Here is a 19,662-nt window from a genome sequence, read left to right as displayed (position 1 = left end):
GCTTCCTTTGAGGGCTTCTTTCTGGTAATGTAATGACCAAGAAACGTCTACAATCCGCCAAATACCTCTCATAATAAGGCACAGTTTCAAGCAGCTTACTGTTGTACATTGAATCAACAGTGGAGAAAGAGGGGCTATTTCTGCTTTGCATATAATCCCAGGGTCAGTCTCCATGGCATTACAGACATAGCCTCTGGATTGGAACTTAGTGGGGTTCTTATCCCTCTGCAGCTCAATTCTTGATAGAATTAGAAGGGATTAATGGGCTCTTTAGTATGCTTGAGCTGAGACCTGCTTCTGCTCAGCTCCATTAGACTGAATATTCCTCCATATACTCCATCTATCCCAGCAATGCCAGTTTGGGAATGCTGCAGCCATTAAGACCTGAGACTTGAGAGCAGAGCAGAGCGGGCACATTGTGTCCTGACTCCTGATGCAGGCCTGTGAAAGGCATTAGTCTCTCTATGCTCCAGCAACACAGCGCTAGATAAATCTGCCTTCATCATGCTGCACCGAGGGGATTAGACCAGGCCAGATCATTTGGTATGCAGAAAGAGAAGAAAACACCCCAAACGGTGCCAGAAATAGCTTTTCGAGCCCTCTGGGTGGACGTACGTCAGGTCTGCGATGGCAATTAGTGTGACGTGGAAACTGCAGATAGTGTTTGTGTAGTCTTTGACACGTAGCATCTCACACCCCACCTGCATACTCAACCCACTGGACGACCACATGCCTCAGAGTCCACACCAGTATGATATATCCGATGGGGATAGTGTCATAGCGTGGGCATTTGGGCACGGCCACACCGCCTCCACGATAGCCGTTTTGGCAAGGATGGACCCAAAGTGGGGTGGAGGGGGAGCTTTTGTTACCGTTGAATATTGATGAGTAAAGTTGCAGTTTTTTCAAAAATTTGGATCCCACCGTTGAGTGTTTCATTTGTGGGAGAAACAGACTGGTAAAAAATATCCAATCTCAACATAATTTAGCAGCTTCCCAAAACACATTTTGGACATGGCTGCTGTGCCAGCTCAAACAATACAGTATGCAGCAGGAAAGATGAACTATAGTATTGCCTTTCCTGTTCGCTGCCAAGCCTTTAAACTTAACAGGGATTGTAAACCTTTATCTAGCATTTCAGTATTTGATATGTAAATAATCTCTATTTCAAATATTGTTGCATGGCAGCAGTAGTGGCTCTTGGGGCCTGGGATGTGTGATAAACAGCCTAACTCTGAGGACGGTGAATAACACCACAGACCCCTATTTACCTACCTGGAAGTCATTCTGTCGGATGTATATGGCTGCTCAATGTGTGGATGTTATTTTACAGTGTCTGACGGTGTGAAACAGGACGTTCCCGGGTTCATTACCCTGAGGGTGGTATGCTATCAAGTGCTACCACTATCTATGTCAAGGTTATCGGGCCACTTTGACCCCTCAGTTCACACATGAACATAAACAGCTAGATTAGTCCCGACAGGTAAGAATGTCTAAAGGTTCCTAAGGAATGTGTTGGACTATGACAAAACATGGAGCTAAAAAACAATGTTATCTGTAGGACAGAGACAAGACACCATGTTGATAGAGAAATCAAGCAATGTGTTTATACTGTACGGTCTAAAGGATGAGAGACTACATGCCTGGTGGGTGGGTGGGTGTGTGTGTGTATGTGTCTGCATGCCTGTGGGTGTGTGTTTGTGTTTACGTACTCAAGTGCATGCATGCTTGTGTGTATATACTATACGCCAGGCATTGTGGGTCATTAAGGACCGATTGGAATGTGAAAACAAGGGCTGGAGAGTGAAAGCATGGTAAGGAATAGTGAGGTGTCGGGGACGAGGGAGGAGACACAAACCAACCATCTGGGTCCCAGGGTCAGGGTCAGTCCACAGAGCCTCACACTCCCTCACACTCTGACATGTTACCATGACATGACACTCAGTGCCTGTATCTCAAATGGCACCCCATTCCACAAGGCCCAGGCCAAAAGTAGTGCACTAGGTAGGTAATAGGGTGCACTTGAGACACATCCAGGGTCTGTTTATAGAGGCTGAAGAGCCATGTAGAGTAACAGATGTATCTGCTCTGCAGTTCTCCATTTCTCTGCACTTATTCATCTGCAGTCTGCCAGCGACGAGCTGACACTAGACCAGTCCATTTTAGAGAATGTCTGCAAACAATTATGTCGTTGACGTTGACATAATGGCTTTCCCCTATTGTTGCTGTTGCGTGGTGCTGTGAGATGTTTTTTTTTTGGGTCATACAGTGTGTCAACTATTACAAAGAATTGGACTAAAGTGTGTGTGTGTGGTGTGTTTGAGAGTGCGCATGTGTGTACAGTATGTGTGTGGTGTCAGTGATGGAGAGGAAGGTGGTATCAGTGCAGTGGTTAGTACCAGTAATTCCTCTCCCGTGTTCACAGCTAAAACAACAAGCAGAACTGGACAACCTAGTGGGGTTGAGGCCACAGGGACCAACGTGTGTATGTGTGTGCGTTTGTATGTGAGAGAGTGTGTGTGTGTCTTGGCAACAAGTTAAGCCAAGATGTAGGAATGGCTTGGATACACAAGGTGTTGTCACGCTGAGTGCTGATACAAGACAAAGACAATAATCGGTGTTAAAATGGGGTGACATCCACACGCATGAACCACTTATATTATCTCTGTCCTCATTAGAACAGTGGCAAACATGTCGCTCAACCACTTCGTTTCTATACTTCTCTCAAACTGTACAGCCTGCTTATAACACCCTATTCTAAAGTCGGTGTACAGGCACACTAGGCCAAAGGTCACAGGATGTGAGTGTTAACAGCTATTGCAGTAATTGGCCCATTGACAGAATGACACGGTCTCACAGCGATCCGTCTGCCTGCTGTGACCATGGTTATTAGTGTGACCCGAGGGTGTTGAGTTATGACAACATCTCTCTTGTAGTTACTGTTCCTCTTCCCTTTGGTGGCCAGTGATGGATGGAGAAACCGATGTCGGGAATCCTCTGGAATCCTCCGCAATCACCGGAAATGATGAGCAATGATGAGGAATGATGACAGCCGTATGGAAGCATTCCAGGCACCAGGAGGAGCCTGCCTGTCTGGACAGCACTTTCAGCCACCCTCGCTCCCTCTCTTGGCCTCGTGTTCCAACTTCCATCCGTGACGTGTGCTGACCTGTCCCCCCTCCATTCAGGTGAGTACCTGAGCACCTCACTGATCCCGCGGGACAATAGAGGACAGACAATGGTTTATCCCAACAAAGCCCATGTTTATTTAAGAGCACGGCTCACCCAAATGTGGACAGCTTAAGAGCTGGGTTCCTTCCATACATAAACATGGAGGTGAGAGAGAAGAAGGACATTCCCATTCTAGGTCGTTTATACCACTGTTACTTCTGCTCCCCTTTCCCAATCTCTGGTGTCCGTCAGTCATCGGTGGTGAGGTAGCTAGCTGGCTTTAGTAGTGAAAGAGAGGAAGCAGTGCACACCAGGGTAAGGCAATTATTCAGTACAAAGGAAGGAAAACAACCTGTAGAGAGTTTGTAACCTGATGTGAGTTTTGTCCTGATATTTACTTCCAGCACATCAGTGCAGCGCACAGTAATAATACATTCTCTGACCTGGAGTGTTGTGTGTTTGAGCGATTGTACTGTATGGGTGTCACGCCTTGGTCTTAGTATTTTGTGTTTTAGTTTATTAGTTAGTCAGGCCAGGGTGTGACATGGGTTTATTGTTTGTTGTATTCTTAGTGGTTTTTTTAAGTTATTGGGATTGTAGCTGATTAGGGGTGTGTGTTACTTAGGTTTGGCTGCCTGAGGCGGTTCTCAATCAGAGTCAGGTGATTCTCGTTGTCTCTGATTGGGAACCGTATTTAGGTAGCCTGGGTTTCGCTTTGTATTTCGTGGGTGATTGTTCCTGTCTCTGTGTTAGTTTCACCAGTCAGGCTGTAATAGGTTTCACGTTCCGTTTTGTTGTTTTGTATTTATTCGTTATTTTCATGTATAGTTTCGTTATTTGTTTTCACTAATAGACATGAGTAACAAACACGCTGCATTTCGGTCCGACTCTCTTTCGACAAATGAAGAACGTCGTTACAATGGGAGTGTGTGTGAATGTTCTTGGTGTGTTTACATTTGTGTTTAGGGACTGCAGAAATACACACTGTGCTGTCTGTGTGAAATCCTGATTGTTTCTGAGGGTTATCCTTCACAATACTGGGCTTTATCAGAAGGGCCACTACTGGTGTAACAAGACCCTCTTTACCCTGGGTTCACTGAGCGAAGGAACAGAACTAGAGCCCACGCCAACAAGGCTCAACAAGGGAAGAGGGAGAAGGGAGAGGAAGAAGAGGGGTAGCGAGAGGGGGGAGAGAGTTGTAGAGAGAGAGTAAAAGGGAGAAAAGAGAGGAGAAGAGAATGATAGAGAGAGGGGAGAAGAAGGAGAAGAACAGAGAGAAAGGAACAGAGAGAAGTGTAGATGAGAGAGAAAGAAGAGGTGGAGAGAGAGAGTGTAAAAGGGAGACAATAGAGGAGGAGAATGGGAGAGGAAGGATGAGAACAGAGAGAAAGGGAGAGAGAGAAGTATAGATGAGATGAGAGAGAAAGAAGAGGTGGAGAGAGAGTGTAAAAAGGAGAGAATAGAGGAGGAGAATGGGAGAGGAAGGATGAGAAAGAGAGAAAGAGAAGGGGAGATGAGTTGAGAGAAAGAAGAGGTGGAGAGAGAGAGTGTAAAAGGGAGACGATAGAGGAGGAGAATGGGAGAGGAAGGATGAGAACAGAGAGAAAGGGACAGAGAGAGAAGTGTAGATGAGAGAGAAAGAAGAGGTGGAGAGAGAGGGAGAGAGTGTAAAAGGGAGACAATAGAGGAGGAGAATGGGAGAGGAAGGATGAGAACAGAGAGAAAGAGAAGGGGAGAAGAGAGAGGGGTTAAACAACACAAAAAGAGAGAGTTTAACACGTTTTACCACAAGGCAGCGGCTCAGAAAGAGTGATTTGTTTGTTTGACAGAGATCCCTCTCAGGAGATTCTTCTCTAGATAACGGATTCATAGGGGCTGTCCAAGTGACTTGCTACGGTTGTGCAATACGTGACCTAACTGTACGTGAATAAGCAGTGCATCACTGTGACATAGTACAGGAAATGACTGTGACATGAGTAGCCTATGCTACATTCAGTTCCTGTAATCAATGCACGTGAAGATAGGCCCCTGGGCACACAAAGCATGCACACACACACGCACACGCACACACACACACACACACACACACACACACACACACACACACACACACACACACACACACACACACACACACACACACACACACACACACACACACACACACACAGGTTGTCTTGGATGTCCCAGATCAGGGTGTGAGGGAGAGGTGGTCAATGTGCTTGATGTGATTGTTTTTTTCCCTCCCTTTTATAAGACTTTCTCAGAGAGCTCAGGTTGCTCTGCTTCATCGCTGCATAGAGAGAGAGAGAGAGAGAGAGATGTGGTTTTTGGACGAGGAGGGGGTTTGGCCCGGTCTAGAAGAGGCTGAGATATGGGAAAGGGGGATGAGGTATGGGGATTTGTGGGTTAGCATATTCCATGCCACCTCTACTCGTAGTACCCTTAAATAACTCTCTATGACTATGTAATGAACTTTATTTTGTGAGTCTTACGTTAATCTAGACATGTAGGCTACATACTAACTACATGGTGTGTGTATAAAAGTACATTTAGCATGTTTATGTGTATTACAGTGGTTAGAGCTCTACAACACAGACCTGGTTAGAGCTCCACAACACAGACCTGGTTAGAGCTCCACAGCACAGACGTGGTTAGAGCGCTATAACACAGACCTGGTTAGAGCTCCACAGCACAGACGTGGTTAGAGCTCTACAACACAGACCTGGTTAGAGCTCCACAGCACAGACCTGGTTACAGCTCCACAGCACAGACCTGGTTAGAGCTCCACAGCACAGACCTGGTTACAGCTCCACAGCACAGACCTGGTTAGAGCTCTACAACACAGACCTGGTTAGAGCTCCACAACACAGACCTGGTTAGAGCTCCACAACACAGACCTGGTTAGAGCTCCACAACACAGACCTGGTTAGAGCTCCACAGCACAGACCTGGTTAGAGCTCCACAACACAGACCTGGTTAGAGCTCCACAGCACAGACCTGGTTAGAGGTCTACAACACAGACCTGGTTAGAGCTCTACAACACAGACCTGGTTAGAGGTCTACAACACAGACCTGGTTAGAACTCTACAACACAGACCTAGTTAGAGCTCTACAACACAGACCTGGTTAGAGCTCTACAACACAGACCTGGTTAGAGCTCCACAACACAGACCTGGTTAGAGCTCTACAACACAGACCTAGTTAGAGCTCTACAACACAGACCTGGTTTAAGGTCCACAACACAGACCTGGTTAGAGCTCTACAACACAGACCTAGTTAGAGCTCTACAACACAGACCTGGTTTAAGCTCCACAACACAGACCTGGTTAGAGCTCCACAACACAGACCTGGTTAGACATTTACATTTACATTTAAGTCATTTGGCAGACGCTCTTATCCAGAGCGACTTACAAATTGGTGAATTCACCTTATGACATCCAGTGGAACAGCCACTTTACAATAGTGCATCTAAATCATTTAAGAGGGGGGGGTGAGAAGGATTACTTTATCCTATCCTAGGTATTCCTTAAAGAGGTGGGGTTTCAGGTGTCTCCGGAAGGTGGTGATTGACTCCGCTGTCCTGGCGTCGTGAGGGAGTTTGTTCCACCATTGGGGGGCCAGAGCAGCGAACAGTTTTGACTGGGCTGAGCGGGAACTGTACTTCCTCAGTGGTAGGGAGGCGAGCAGGCCAGAGGTGGATGAACGCAGTGCCCTTGTTTGGGTGTAGGGCCTGATCAGAGCCTGGAGGTACTGCGGTGCCGTTCCCCTCACAGCTCCGTAGGCAAGCACCATGGTCTTGTAGCGGATGAGAGCTTCAACTGGAAGCCAGTGGAGAGAGCGGAGGAGCGGGGTGACGTGAGAGCGTGATGTGAGACGTTAGAGCTCCACAACACAGACCTGGTTAGAGCTCTACAACACAGACCTAGTTAGAGCTCTACAACACAGACCTGGTTTAAGCTCCACAACACAGCCCTGGTTAGAGCTCCACAACACAGACCTGGTTAGACATTTACATTTAAGTCATTTGGCAGACGCTCTTATCCAGAGCGACTTACAAATTGGTGAATTCACCTTATGACATCCAGTGGAACAGCCACTTTACAATAGTGCATCTAAATCATTTAAGGGGGGTGAGAAGGATTACTTTATCCTATCCTAGGTATTCCTTAAAGAGGTGGGGTTTCAGGTGTCTCCGGAAGGTGGTGATTGACTCCGCTGTCCTGGCGTCGTGAGGGAGTTTGTTCCACCATTGGGGGGCCAGAGCAGCGAACAGTTTTGACTGGGCTGAGCGGGAACTGTACTTCCTCAGTGGTAGGGAGGCGAGCAGGCCAGAGGTGGATGAACGCAGTGCCCTTGTTTGGGTGTAGGGCCTGATCAGAGCCTGGAGGTACTGCGGTGCCGTTCCCCTCACAGCTCCGTAGGCAAGCACCATGGTCTTGTAGCGGATGAGAGCTTCAACTGGAAGCCAGTGGAGAGAGCGGAGGAGCGTGGGGTGACGTGGAGAGCGTGATGTGTTAGAGCTCCACAACACAGACCGTTAGAGCTCCACAACACAGACCTGGTACAACACAGACCTAGTTAGAGCTCCACAACACAGACCTCTACAACACAGACCAGACCTGGTTAGAGGTCTACAACACAGACCTGGTTAGAACTCTACAACACAGAGTACAACACAGAGTTAGAGCTCTACAAAACAGACCTGGTTAGAGCTCCACAACACAGACCTGGTTAGAGCTCTACAACACAGAACAACACAGACCTAGAGCTCCACAACACAGACCTGGTTTTAGACCTGGTTAGAGCTCTACAACACAGACAACACAGACCTGGTTAGAGCTCTACAACACAGACCTGGTTTAAGGTCCAGACCAGCTCTACAACACACAGACCTGGTTTTAGAGCTCCACAACACAGACCTGGTTAGACATTTACATTTACATTTAAGTCACAGACGCTCTTATCCAGAGCGACTTACAAATTGGTGAATTCACCTTATGACATCCAGTGGACAGCCACTTTACAATAGTGCATCTAAATCATTTAAGGGGGGGGGGTGAGAAGGATTACTTTATCCTATCCTAGGTATTCCTTAAAGAGGTGGGGTTTCAGGTGTCTCCGGAAGGTGGTGATTGACTCCGCTGTCCTGGCGTCGTGAGGAGTTTGTTCCACCATTGGGGGGCCAGAGCAGCGAACAGTTTTGACTGGGCTGAGCGGGAACTGTACTTCCTCAGTGGTAGGGAGGCGAGCAGGCCAGAGGTGGATGAACGCAGTGCCCTTGTTTGGGTGTAGGGCCTGATCAGAGCCTGGAGGTACTGCGGTGCCGTTCCCCTCACAGCTCCAGGCAAGCACCATGGTCTTGTAGCGGATGAGCTTCAACTGGAAGCCAGTGGAGAGAGCGGAGGAGCGGGGTGACGTGAGAGCGTGATGTGAGACGTTAGAGCTCCACAACACAGACCTGGTTAGAGCTCTACAACACAGACCTAGTTAGAGCTCTACAACACAGACTGGCGTCGTGAGGGAGTTTGTTCCACCATTGGGGGCCAGAGCAGCGAACAGTTTTGACTGGGCTGAGCGGGAACTGTACTTCCTCAGTGGTAGGGAGGCGAGCAGGGTTAAGCTCCTACAACAACACAGACCTGGTTAGAGCTCCACAAACAGACAGACCTACAATAGTGCATCTAAATCATTTAAGGGGGGTTAGAGCTCCACAACACAGACCTGGTCGTGAGGAGCTCCACAGCACAGACCTGGTTAGAGCTCCACAACACAGACCTGGTTAGAGCTCTACAACACAGACCTGGTTGAGACGAGGCTCCACAACACAGACCTGGTTAGAGCTCTACAACACAGACCTACAACACAGACCTGGTTAGCTCCACAACACAGACCTGGTTAGAGCTCCACAACACAGCTCCACAACACAGACCTGGTTAGAGCTCCACAACACAGACCTGGTTAGAGCTCCACAGCACAGACCTGGTTAGAGGTCTACAACACAGACCTGGTTAGAGCTCTACAACACAGACCTGGTTAGAGGTCTACAACACAGACCTGGTTAGAACTCTACAACACAGACCTAGTTAGAGCTCTACAACACAGACCTGGTTAGAGCTCTACAAAACAGACCTGGTTAGAGCTCCACAACACAGACCTGGTTAGAGCTCTACAACACAGACCTGGTTAGAGCTCCACAACACAGACCTGGTTAGAGCTCCACAACACAGACCTGGTTAGAGCTCTACAACACAGACCTGGTTAGAGCTCTACAACACAGACCTGGTTAGAGCTCCACAACACAGACCTGGTTAGAGCTCTACAACACAGACCTGGTTTAAGCTCTTCAACAAAGAAACTCCATAGTGTGGAGATGGCCTTTCAGATGTCCTGGCCGTGGTCACACACACACCGACACACACAGACAAACGAACGCGGGCAAGCACACACTACAGCTCCCTGCATATTCCACCCCTGGTCGACCCTGAGACCAAAGCACTTCAGAGGGCCGTGGTGGGTCTGCAGCCGGCCTGCCCTTCCTCTGGAGATGGTGCTCATCTTTGATCCCACACCATAAGAATAGGGATTATGCTGAAGACTGTTGTAGTTGAGTGGAGTTCTATAACACTTTTAGGCTTTTCTTAGCCTGAGTTCACAGTCTTCACACAGATCTAGGGTGGTACTTTGGGGACTGTAACATCTACAGACCTATGTTATGTTCCTCAATCTCTGTCTCTGTCTTTCAGTCTCTCTGTCTTTCTGTCTCTCTGTCTGTCATGCGCTGACCAACTGGCAAGTGTCTTCACTGACATTTTCAATCTCTCTCTGTCCGGGTCTGTAATACCAACATGTTTCAAGCAGACCACCATAGTCCCTGTGCCCAAGAACACTAAGGTAACCTGCCTAAACTACTTCCGAGCCTTAGCACTCACGTCTGTAGCCACAAAGTGCTTTGAAAGGCTGGTCATGGCTCACATCGACACCATCATCCCAGAAACCCTAGACCCACTACAATTTGCATACCGCCCTAACAGATCCACAGATGATGTAATCTCTATTGCACTCCACACAGCCCTTTCTTACCTGGACAAAAGGAACACCTATGTGAGAATGCTATTCATTTACTACAGCTCAGCATTCAACACCATAGTGCCCACAAAGTTCATCACTAAGCTAAGGACCCTGGGACTAAACACCTCCCTCTGCAAGTGGATTCTGGACTTCCTGACGGGCTGCCCCAGGTGGTAAGGGTAGGTAACAACACATCCGCCACGCTGATCCTCAACACGAGGGCCCCTCAGGGGTAAGTGCTCAGTCCCCTCCTGTACTCCCTGTTCACTCATGACTGCATGGCCAGGCACGACTCCAACACCATAATTAAGTTTGCAGATGACATAACAGTGGTAGGCCTGATCATTGACAACAACGAGACAGTCTATAGGGAGGAGGTCAGAGACCTGGCCGTGTGGTGCCAGGACAACAACCTCTCCCTCAACGTGATCAAGACAAAGGAGATGATTGTGGACTACAGGAAAAATAGGACCAAGCACACCCCATTCTCATCGACGGGGCTGTAGTGGAGCAGGTTGAGAGCTTCAAGTTTGTTGGTGTCCACATCACCAACAAACTAACAGACAGCCGTGAAGAGGGCACAACAAAGCCTATTCCCCCTCAGGAGACTGAAAAGATTTGGCATGGGTCCTCAGATCCTCAAAAGGTTCTACAGCTGCACCATAGAACAGCCCATCACTGCTTGGTATGGCAACTGCTCGGCTTCGGACCGCAAGGCACTACAGAGGGTGGTGCGTATGGACAAGTACATCACTGGGGCCAAACTTCCTGCCATTCAGCACCTCTATACCAGGCGGTGTCAGAGGAAGGCCCTAAAAAGAATAGGGATTAAAGACAGACGACACAACAGTGGTAGGCTTGATTACCAACAACGACGAGACGGCCTACAGGAAGGAGGTGAGGGCCCTCGGAGTGTGGTGTCAGGAAAATAACCTCACACTCAACGTCAACAAAACTAAGGAGATGATTGTGGACTTCAGGAAACAGCAGAGGGAACACCCCCCTATCCACATCGATGGAACAGTAGTGGAGAGAGTAGCAAGTTTTAAGTTCCTCGGCATACACATCACAGACAAACTGAATTGGTCCACTCACACAGACAGCATCGTGAAGAAGGCGCAGCAGCGCCTCTTCAACCTCAGGAGGCTGAAGAAATTCGGCTTGTCACCAAAAGCACTCACAAACTTCTACAGATGCACAATCGAGAGCATCCTGGCGGGCTGTATCACCGCCTGGTACGGCAACTGCTCCGCCCTCAACCGTAAGGCTCTCCAGAGGGTAGTGAGGCCTGCACAACGCATCACCGGGGGCAAACTACCTGCCCTCCAGGACACCTACACCACCCGATGTTACAGGAAGGCCATAAAGATCATCAAGGACATCAACCACCCGAGCCACTGCCTGTTCACCCCGCTATCATCCAGAAGGCGAGGTCAGTACAGGTGCATCAAAGCTGGGACCGAGAGACTGAAAAACAGCTTCTATCTCAAGGCCATCAGACTGTTAAACAGCCACCACTAACATTGAGTGGCTGCTGCCAACACACTGACACTGACTCAACTCCAGCCACTTTAATAATGGGAATTGATGGGAAATGATGTAAATATATCACTAGCCACTTTAAACAATGCTACCTTATATAATGTTACTTACCCTACATTATTCATCTCATATGCATACGTATATACTGTACTCTATATCATCGACTGCATCCTTATGTAATACATGTATCACTAGCCACTTTAACTATGCCACTTTGTTTACATACTCATCTCATATGTATATACTGTACTCGATACCATCTACTGTATCTTGCCTATGCTGCTCTGTACCATCACTCGATCATATATCCTTATGTACATATTCTTTATCCCCTTACACTGTGTATAAGACAGTAGTTTAGGAATTGCTAGTTAGATTACTTGTTGGTTATTACTGCATTGTCGGAACTAGAAGCACAAGCATTTCGCTACACTCGCATTAACATCTGCTAACCATGTGTATGTGACAAATAAATTTGATTTGATTTGATTTGAAAATGGTTGAAGACTCCAGCCACCCCAGTCATAGACTGTTCTCTGGTACCGCACGGCAAGCGGTACCGGAGTGCCAAGTCTAGGTCCAAGAGGCTTCTAAACAGCTTCTACCTCCAAGCCATAAGACTCCTGAACATCTTATCAAATGGCTACTCAGACTATTTGCATTGCCCCCTCTTTTACATCGCTGCCACTCTCTGTTGTTAACTCGACCTACATGTACATATTACCTCAATTACTAACCGGTAATTGAGGTAATTTACTGCTGCTCTTTAATTACTTGTTACTTTTATTTCTTATTCTTATTTGTATATATATATTTTTAACTGCATTGTTGGTTAGGTGCTCGTAAGTAAGCATTTACACGGTAAGGTCAACACCTGTTGTATTCGTGGCATGTGACTAATACAATTTGATATGATTTGATTTAGTCTTTGTTTCTCCTCCCCTCTGTCTCTCTTGGTCTCCCTCTCTCTCTCTCTCTCTGTCTCTCTGTCTCTCTTGGTCTCCTCTCTCTCTCTCTCTCTCTCTCTCTCTCTCTCTCTCTGTCTCTCTTGGTCTCCCTCTCTCTCTCTCTCTCTCTCTCTCTCTGTCTCTCTTGACATCCCTTCACCTGGCCTGTATTAGTGTGTTTATTGTAATGGAGCATTCAGCTGGGTGGAGCCCCATAGAGCCAAGGCCAGGGCTGTTCTAGGTTGTCTGTTAGCCTGGGCCTGAGGAGAGAGAGACATGCAGCTGGGTGGAGCCCCATAGAGCCAAGGCCAGGGCTGTTCTAGGTTGTCTGTTAGCCTGGGCCTGGGGAGAGAGAGACATGCAGCTGGGTGGAGCCCCATAGAGCCAAGGCCAGGGCTGTTCTAGGTTGTCTGTTGGCCTGGGCCTGGGGAGAGAGAGACATGCAGCTGGGTGGAGCCCCATAGAGCCAAGGCCAGGGCTGTTCTAGGTTGTCTGTTAGCCTGAGCCTGGGGAGAGAGAGACATGCAGCTGGGTGGAGCCCCATAGAGCCAAGGCCAGGGCTGTTCTAGGTTGTCTGTTAGCCTGGGCCTGGGGAGAGAGATACATTCAGCTGGGTGGAGCCCCATAGAGCCACGGCCAGGGCTGTTCTAAGCTGTTTGTTAACCTGGGTCTGGGGAGAGAGAGATATGCAGCTAGTCCTTGATGTGTGTTTATAAGCAGACCTGCTTCACTCTCCTCTACGTTCCTCTCCGCTTTCTGTTTATAATCTCTCTCTCTGTGTCTGTACCTCTCTTTCTCTGTCTGTCCCTCTCTCTCTCTGTCTGTCTCTCCCTCTCTCTGTATCTGTACCTCTCTCTCTCTGTCTGTCCCTCTCTCTCTCTCTCTGTCTGTCTGTCCCTCTCTCTGTGTCTGTACCTCTCTCTCTCTCTCTGTCTGTCTGTCTGTCTGTCTGTCTGTCTGTCTGTCTGTCTGTCTGTCTGTCTGTCTGTCTGTCTGTCTGTCTGTCCCTCTCTGTGTCTGTACCTCTCCCTCTCTGTCTGTCCCTCTCTCTCTCTGTCTGTCTGTCCCTCTCTCTGTGTCTATACCTCTCTCTCTCTGTCTGTCCCTCTCTCTCTCTCTGTCTGTCTGTCTCTCTCTCTGTGTCTGTACCTCGCTCTCTCTGTTTATGCTGCCTGTCCCCAGCAGAGGGACTTTCTCTCTCTCTCTCTCTCTCTCTCTCTCTCTCGGCCTCTCTCTCAATTCAATTCAATTCAAGGGGCTTTATTGGCATGGGAAACATATGTTAACATTGCCAAAGCAAGTAAGGTATATAATATATAAAGTGAAATAAACAATAAAAATTAACAGTAGACATCACACATACAGAAGTTTCAAAACAATAAAGACATTACAAATGTCATATTATATATATATACAGTGTTTTTACAATGTGCAAATGGTAAAGGACACAAGATAAAATAAATAAGCATAGATATGTGTTGTATTTACAATGGTGCGTGTTCTTTACTGGTTGCCCTTTTCTCGTGGCAACAGGTCACAAATCTTGCTGCTCTCTCTTTCTGGAACACAGCCTGGGCAGGATGTGAATACCTCCTGCTGTCACATGATATCTATGGAAAATTGATCATATGATTGTATGGAGCCCCTTACTCTCTCGACCCCCCCCCAGTCGCCTCCCCTCTGGTAACTCAGGCCAAGTCAATTAGGTAGTAGGTTTCTAGTATGTTTGGGAACTGAGAACATGTCATGTTCACTTGGAGTGTAATTCAACATTACTTAGCTTTCATTTTCCTCCAACTCTATGGATGGGCCTTTGGTATGGACATGCCTGAAATAGAGTAAGGGCAAGAGAGAGAGAGAGAGTTTGGGAGAGAGAGTTTGGGAGAGAGAGAGAGAGAGAGAGAGAGAGAGAGAGAGAGAGAGAGAGAGAGAGAGAGAGAGGGGGAAGGTAAAGAGACAGAAAGAGGGAGAAAGCGATCGGGCCAGATTGAGTGACAGACTCCTGTCTGTGTTTTCTCGCTGGACCAGTGAATCTGTAAATTAAGCATGCTCCTTCTGGCAGCCCCTGCTTTATCTGTTGGTGTGCGCGTGTGTGTGAGAGAGAAAGAGAGAGTGAGTGTGAAGGGGCAGATGACAGAGGGCCCTTTGAGCGCCTGCTCTCCTGCTCTCACGCACACAATCTGATGGGAGGGTTGTCACGCTGTCTCCATGGACCAGCTCCCAAAGACAACAGGAGGATGTCCTGTGCTATCACACACACGCAAACACATTATATCTCACACACACACACACACACACACACACACACACACACACACACACACACACACACACACACACACACACACACACACACACACACACACACACACACACACACACACACACACACACACACACACACACACACACACACACACACACACACACACACACACACACACACACACACAGTGACCTTTGTGCCACACATTAATGCTCCTGGTTTCTACAATAGCTGCTGTAGACCCTCACAGATGTGATCATGTACACAAACAGTACTGAGTCTAAAGCACTGTATGTCTGTCTTTGTGGGATGTCTGATGGGTGTTCACCCTATAGACAGTAATGGAATGGAATGGATGATTAGTTTATTGATGTTTTCCCATGTCTTCCCACTCTGAAATGAACCACAAGCGATCACAATAATTATATTATTTTCAATATACACACTAGCCACACACCCTCCCCTCACTGAGGGTCAATTGTCACAGTCAACCTCGAGTGTTCATCATCTTTATAAACATGTTATGCACCAGCCTACTTCATTTTACCTATTGAATCATTCAATCAGTTATATACCTTGAGGTGAAGTTCAACATGACTCGAATCAGACAAGGCGTCTGTGTCATTTATTCAACAAGAGCCTCTTCTAGTGGTCAGAATGAGCAGCCCTGAGTGGTTACCGGCCATGTCACTTAACTCGGTACAACTCTGATCTCTGGTTCTCTGAGTTCCTGGTCCTACAGAAACCACCTACAGTGCACTGAATCATGACACTATTATCAGACTGCCACACTAGTAGGAATCAGGTCCATGGAAATTGTGAAAGGAAAACAGGGTTTCAATTACTTGCAGGTTTTTAATATCAGTGCTAGAGCTGAAACTGATTTGCATAAGGATGCAAGACTTCCCCAATGAGTCAGACGTCACTGTTAGCTCTACCTCTTCCATATATCATAACTTTCACTATGAGTTGATGATGTGGGTCCAATGCTTTTGTATGTTTACGTGGCTTGATGAACTTTGTCAACACAAAAACACTACACATACACACAATGTGATTGCTGTCAACGACTCCTGCATCACCCTCCCGGACTGTGTCAATGTGGACCACACTGCCATAAGTGATCGGTCTGTGAGTATGGCTATTTATCACTGCAGTTTAGGTTTATGTACAGTTACCTTGTAAACTACAATACCAGGGGGAAAAACATTCCAAATGTAAACTATTTCATTATGAGAAGTAAATATATTGATGTTATCTTATTTCTGAATCAGGAGCATTGGACCATTGTCTCTGGTGCATCAGGTGAGATGTGTATATTGCTTTTCAAGTTTGAGGACACGTGTCTTCTTGTTATTTGTATTTTTTCACATATACAGGCCTTCGGAAAGTATTCAGACTCCTTGACTTTTTCCACATGTTGTTACGTTACAGCCTTATTCTAAAATGGATGAAATAGTTGTTTTCCCTCATCAGTCTACACACAATACCCCATAATGACAAAGCAAAAACAGCTGTTTAGACATTATTGCAAATGTATTAAAAATATTAAACTGAAAAATGACATTTACATAAGTATTCAGACTGTTTATGCTACAAGCTTGGCACACCTGTATTTGGGGAGTTTTTCCCATTCCTGCGTTGTCATGGCTGTGTGCTTAGTGTATTTGTCCATTTGGAAGGTGAACCTTCGTCCCCAGTTTGAGGTCCTGAGCGCTCTGGAGCAGGTTTTCATCAAGGATCTCTCTGTACTTTGCCCCGTTCATCTTTTCCTCGATCCTGACTAGTCTCCCAGTCCCTGCCTCTGAAAAACATCCCCACAGCATGATGCTGCCACCACCATGCTTCACCTTAGGGATGGTGCCAGGTTATCTCCAGACGTGACCCTTGGCATTCAGGCCAAAGAGCTCAATCTTCGTTTCATCAGAACAGAGAATCTTGATAGTGGCTTCACAAGGTGCAATTTTGAAATGTGGTTGTGTATTAGCAGTTTTCCTCTTGTCATGTCAGTCACTGACAAGCACTCAATTAGCCATGTCAGCTAACCATTTTTTAGATTGGTCAATTTATTTAACCAGCTACCTAAACTTGTAGTAATCATCGGCAAATTGATTACAGAGGGCATTGATTTTGTAAGTCACTCTCACTTAGATATCATATTGACATGCACATATTTCTCTCCACCCTATGGCAAAATGAGTAGAATTGCAGCAAACATGCTCTAAATCTGCAAAATGTTCTCTACTCCCCATGGCAAAATGTTGCTTAAGGCCGGCTCTGACTGCATGTGTGAGTGTGAATGTGGGTACTCAGGAGCCACTGTGGTCCCTCATAATGAATTCAGATTTTTGTGGCTCCCATCAAAGTTGCCCATCCCTGAAAGCTGGTTAAAAAGCTGCATCAGGTTAGTTACAACTGGGGATGGAGAGAGAACCTACAGGAGGGTAGCTTTCCAGGAACAGAGTTGGAGAAAGAACCTACAGGAGGGTAGCTCTCCAAGAACAGGGTTGGAGAGAGAACCTACAGGAGGGTAGCTCTCCAAGAACAGGGTTGGAGAGAGAACCTACAGGAGGGTAGCTCTCCAAGAACAGGGTTGGAGAGAGAACCTACAGGAGGGTAGCAGGAGGGTAGCTCTCCAGGAACAGGGTTGGAGAGAGAACCTACAGGAGGGTAGCTCTCCAAGAACAGGGTTGGAGAGAGAACCTACAGGAGGGTAGCTCTCCAAGAACAGGGTTGAGAGAGAGAACCTCCAAGAACAGGAGGGTAGCTCTCCAAGAACAGGGTTGGAGAGAGAACCTACAGGAGGGTAGCTCTCCAAGAACAGGGTTGGAGAGAGAACCTACAGGAGGGTAGCTCTCCAAGAACAGGGTTGGAGAGAGAACCTACAGGAGGGTAGCTCTCCAGGAACAGGTTGGAAAGCCCTGCTATAGAAGGCAAAGTATTTCTAAATACAAGCAATGTCTATTGGCAAGCAACAACTTTCAGCAAAGACCCTGCCTTTAGAGCCTTGCTTATCCTTTCAGTCATGCTCATCATAATCTCACTTTTAGTGACCAAGGAGGTGAGCCAGGAGAGGAGAGCAGGCAGCCCATGGACAATGAAGAGACATGCGCTGACAACCCTCTGCTGAATGGAGATGCCAGGTAAACTGTACCACATGACTAATCACCTGCCAGTCCTCTGTAATGTAGGCTATGGATATGGAGAACACTTGTATCCTTCCCAATAGAGATACTTAAATCCTTATCAATGTAATAATCTCAACTTTAGTGGCCAAGGAGAGGAAGGTGTTCTAGGAATGGAGGATGAAAAGCTGTCAGACAATGACCGAGCAGACACTGAAATCTGTCAGAAGACACATGCTGATTCCCATCCACTGAATGTACCCAAGGTTGTCAGGTAAATTCTTCACATGAGGACTCCTTTGGTAGATCTTCATTATCTGTTGAATGACAATCTCATTTCTCCCTTCAGGACTGAGTTTGGGAAACCCTGTTATCTCTTAGGGGACAGTATTATGGTGGATCATGAATGTGAATGTTGATGTCTTATTACTCCAACAGGGTTAACGATGAGACTAAGGAAGCGACTCCTGGTGCACAGAGTCCAGGACCTCCTCAGATGAATGGAGGACCTCCCATGTCTGACAGAGCTGCAGAGGAAACCACTGCTCTATTGGACAAACAGGCCTTGGACAAGGACCAAGTCACCAAACCTCTTGAGTTAATAGTAAGTACTGTTTATGTCCTCTGACAACTGGTGAACTGTTTTGCTTGGTATCTAAAATGACGGGGCTCGTTGTCTTTTTGGTTCAGCATATTTGTAACTCTTGTATTTTTTACCAAGAACCAAGGACCTAATGACATGGAGTCAAGAGGAGAACTGTAACAAACGGTGGACGTTTGTATAACAAAAGAAAACCTAACACCATATGATAAGATACAGTAATACTGTATAAAATATACATATTATTTGTGACTTGCTTCATTATAATCAGTCATGTCAACCCCAAGGCACATTCTGAAAAGTGTCTTTTACTACTCATTTTAGACTCTCGATAATATTACATCAGACTTGATTTAAACCACTGTTTTCAAAGGAAAGCATGATTGGTCAGTTCAAACAGGATGTTCTCTTTATAATGCAATATAGGAGCATTAATAACACCTTCTATTCATAATGCATCAGGATGCACAACATAGGTGCTAATAACTGTTCATGAACATCTGGAACTGCATAAAGCATTATCACCAGGATGTGTAATGCCTTATGAAGCAAAGTATTACTATGCCAGATGCCACATTAGGATCGTTATATTATACATTATGTGCTCATTAAGCTAAAAAGTAGTAAGCAATTGCAAAGTTGCTAATTAGCAAAAATGCTAAAATATCCTGTGATGATATTCGAACACGCAACCTTTGGGTTGTTAGACGTTCGCGTTATAAGTCCACCCATCCGAAACCAAAGCATGGATTACTGTCTGAGCTTGTCCATAGACTGCTTACAGCTTAAAGAAAGCTAAATACATGTCCCTTTAACAGGAGTGCGGAACTCCTACGTGAAGTCGTTACAGTATAGCCCTCTGACGCAATTTCCTAAAGAGCATTTCATGTAGGTCATACCACTTAGCTTCATAATCACAAGGCATTATGCTGCCTGCTT

General features: G+C 46.7%; 1 long non-coding RNA gene across 1 annotated transcript; it reads left to right on the top strand.

The window, feature by feature from the left end:
• The first annotated feature begins 3,103 nt into the window (after positions 1–3,103).
• On the top strand, positions 3,104–18,391 carry LOC135554932 (uncharacterized). The gene is made up of 3 exons (XR_010457790.1): positions 3,104–3,188; positions 18,048–18,140; positions 18,268–18,391. It is a non-coding gene; the product is annotated as an uncharacterized LOC135554932 (long non-coding RNA).
• The last annotated feature ends 1,271 nt before the right edge of the window (positions 18,392–19,662 follow it).

This window comes from Oncorhynchus masou, chromosome 15 (assembly GCF_036934945.1).
Source record: "Oncorhynchus masou masou isolate Uvic2021 chromosome 15, UVic_Omas_1.1, whole genome shotgun sequence".
NCBI lineage: Eukaryota > Metazoa > Chordata > Actinopteri > Salmoniformes > Salmonidae > Oncorhynchus > Oncorhynchus masou.
This window is presented reverse-complemented; position numbering and strand designations above follow the sequence as displayed.